We start from the raw sequence: 4,093 nt of genomic DNA, 5'->3' as shown, positions 1-4,093 counted from the left end.
AAATTTGTGTTATCGATTGAGCTACTAGATCTTTTCATTTTCATTTTTTTCCTTGAGAAAATTCTTACACTTAGCATAACTACTATCTTTCAAAAGTTCTTCCTTATCCTTATAAATATTGGATTTGAGTGTAGTTTCAATATTTGGTAGCTTATTACCAAGACTAGTCATTGTTAGGATAAACCATAGACATAAATAAAAACTATATGCAAATATAACAGAAAATAATAGATCACACAAAAATAAACACAAGGCACCAAGATTTAACATGGTTCACCCAACCCATGGGCTACATCCAACAAACAACAAGTTCGATCTTATTACAATCCAGTGATTACAACCTGATTATAGTTTGTAATCCCTTACAGCTCAATACCACCACAAGAAGAAATTTCACATCACAACAACATGAAAATACCCAAACCTAAACCCTTTTATACAAGTATTAAACCACTTTAGGGTTATAACATGTCGGCCATAAATTAGCCATAACTTTAGTGGCGAATCTACGAATAACACCCAAAAAAATAATTTTTGAGGCGATGCCCTGAACCCCACTAATTATGGAGTATGTACAATACTTTCCTGATCAGTCACCATAATCTAACAATCTCCCACTTGGGGACTAATCAAGCTCCACACTAAACAACAATCTCTCACTTGGAGACTGATCCTATAGCAATACCACTACCACATAGGGCTCCCACTGAATCAAACCACCCTGGACTCTATTGTTGTTTTATTCATGTTTAGTCTAAAAGACCAACTGAAGCTAAAGAGGAGTTCATCTTCTCCCTTGTTACAACCTTTGTCAACATATCTGTTGGATTGTCATTTGTATGTATCTTCTCCAGCTTTAACTGTCCATCCTCCAAAACTGACCGAATGAAATGGTACCGCAACTGTATGTGTTTTGTCTTAGAATGCAGAGCTGAATTCTTGGCAAGATGAATGGCACTTTGACTATCTGTGAACAAATAATTATCCTTCTGAGGATGTCCTAATTCTTCCAAGAAGAACTAAAGCCATATCATCTCCTTGGCTACCTCTGTAGTAGCAAAATACTCTACCTCTGTAGTGGATAGAGCATTAATCTTCTGTAACCTAGAAACCTAGCTCATGGCTTCCCCACCAATAGTAAGACATAACCTGTAGTACTCCACCTGGTATCAATATCCCCTACCAAATCTGAGTCAACATAGCCTTGCAAATCAACAGTAGAGCCCCAAAAGTGTAAACACTTATTGGATGTTCCTCTCAAATATCTGAGAATCCACTTGACAACATTCCAATGCTCAAATCCTAGATGACTCATATACCTACTAACGACTCCCACTGCATGGGCCATATTTGGCCTAGTGCATACCATAGCATACATCAAGCTTCCTACAGCTGAAGCATAGCATACCTTGGACATCTTATCCTCCTCTTCCTGTGTCTTGGGACACATCTCCTTAGTCAACTTCAAATGATCAGGTAAAGGTGTGCTGACAGCTTTAGCATTCTCCATAGAGAAACATTGCAACACCTTCTCAACATAATCAGCCTGAGATAGCGTTAATGTTCTATTCTTCCTATCTCTGCAAATCTTCATACCAAGGATTTTTTTTGCTGCCCCCAAATCCTTCATAGCAAATGCATGTGTTAACTGGCATTTTAGCCCCTTAATATGACCCATGTTAGACCTAGCTACAAGCATATCATCAACATATAAACATAAAATAATCTAGCTATCATCATCCAACCTCTTAAAATAAACACAATAATCTGAATGACACCTATTATAGCCATGCTCATGCATAAACCTATTAAATTTCAGATACCATTGCCGAGGTGCTTGCTTCAAGCCATATAAACTTTTCTTCAATTTGCACACTAAGTTCTCCTTACCTTTGACCTCAAATCCCTGTGGCTGAGACATATATATTTCTTCATCCAAATCATCATAAAGGAAGGTTGTTTTAACATCTAGATGCTCTAAATGCAAATCTTCAGTAGCCACAAGACTTAAAATAGTACGGATAGAAGTCATTTTAACAACAAGAGAAAATATCTCATCAAAATCAATTCCTTTTTTCTATGCAAATCTTTTTACAACTAACTTGGCTTTAAATCTTTTCTTACCTCCTTCCTCTTCTTTCAACCTGTAAACCCACTTATTCTATAAAGCCTTTTTACCTGTAGCCAACTTGCATAGATCCCATGTCTTATTCTTCAGCAAAGAGTCCATTTCATCTTTCATTGCAGACTCCCACGAATCTTAGTATCCACCCGCACAGCTTCATCATAACTTTCAAGTTCACCAGCATCAGTAAGTAAAATAGAATACAAAGAGGGAGAAAATCTTTGTGGAGGTCTAATTTGCCTCATTGACCGTCTAACATTCACCGGTGTGTGTGGTATTTGTTGTTGCAGTTGTTGCACATCATGAGGAATGGCTAGAACATCAACTTTTGGAGTATCATCCAGCACTACATAATCATCTTCTTTCTTCTCATGTTGCTACAATAGATCTTTGTACAACACTTTCTCATTGAATATGAAATCCCGACTTCTAACAATTTTATGATCTTCAAAATCTGAAAGCCTATAACCAAATTCATTAATGCCATATCCAACAAAGACACATTTCTTTGATTTAGCTTCTAGCTTGGTTCTATTTTCAGAGTCTATATGAGAAAAAGCTTCACAACCGAAGGTCTTGAGAAAAGAACAACTCACCTTCTTCCCAGTCCATGCCTCCTCTGGAATACCACAACCCAAAGGAGTAGAGGGACCTCTATTAATCAAATATATTGCAGTATTGATAGCCTCCACCCACATGTGTAAGGGCAACCCAGCATGAAACCTCATGCTCCTTGCGCGCTCCATTATAGTCCTGTTCATGCGTTCAGCCACTCCATTTTCCTGCGGAGTCCTTGGAACAGTTTTCTATCTACAAATAGCATTAGTGGAGCAATAATCTTCATATTCATGATTGCAATACTCACCACCATTATTAGATCTGAGACATTTTAATTTCTTACCAGTCTCATTTTCAACTAAGCATTTCCATTTCTTAAAAGTTTGAAATACATCATATTTTTGTCTAAGGAAATAAACCCATACTTTTCTAGTTGCATCATCAATAAATGTAACATAATAATGAGAGCAACCAAGGGAAGATACCTGAGCTGGTCTCCATACATCTGCAAGTAAAAGCTCTAATTTCTCCTTTTTGTTTTCTTTCCCAGTCTTTACAAAACTCACTCTCTTTTGTTTTCCATACACACAAATTTCACAATAATCCATATTAACACATTTCAGACCTAGTAAAAATTTCTTTGAATGAAGTACTTTCATACCTTTCTCACTCATGTGCCAAAGTCTGTTGTGCCATAGTGTTGTATCAGAATCTACAGTAGCTATTTGTTCTCCCTGCTCAACTGTAGCAATTGTTCCTGAACATTCATTTTTCTCTGAAACAATCACAGTAGAAAGAACAATATGACCTGTACAAAGATATAAGGTGCCTACTTTCACACCTTTTGCTACTACAAGGGAACCTTTTGAAACCTTCCAATTTTTATCATTAAAAGTAACTAGACAAACCTCATCACCGAGTTGCCCCGCTGAAATTAAATTCCTACTCAGCCTTGGAACATGTCTTACCTCATGTAGTAGCTAATGATTCCCATTCTGCAACTTAATCTTAATTTTTCCCTTTCCAACAATCTAACAGGGTTCATTATCCCCCAAATAAACAAGCCCAAAATCCCCTTGGACATAATCAATGAAATAACCTCTATGAGGTGTAGCATGAAATGAAGTACCAAAATCTAAAACCCATGAATCATCAACACTTTCTAAAGATAGAAGCAAAGCATCCTCTTCGGATTTGTTACTTACCACATTTTCCTCCTTGTCTCCATCTGATTTATCTCCTTCATTTTTCTTTCGATTCTAGCAATCTTTCTTTTTGTGCCCATGTTTCCCATAGTACCAGCAATCATTTGGTCGTCTTGATTGAGACCTTTTTCCCTTTGACTTTCCTCTTGATTTCTCACGATTTCCAAAGTTACTTCCTCTCTCAGTCGTTTTGCCCCTTCTTTGT

The sequence above is a fragment of the Cupressus sempervirens genome, chromosome 2 (genome assembly GCF_028749045.1).
Source record: "Cupressus sempervirens isolate cs-2001-9-10 chromosome 2, ASM2874904v1, whole genome shotgun sequence".
In the NCBI taxonomy this organism is placed as follows: domain Eukaryota; kingdom Viridiplantae; phylum Streptophyta; class Pinopsida; order Cupressales; family Cupressaceae; genus Cupressus; species Cupressus sempervirens.
This window is presented reverse-complemented; position numbering follows the sequence as displayed.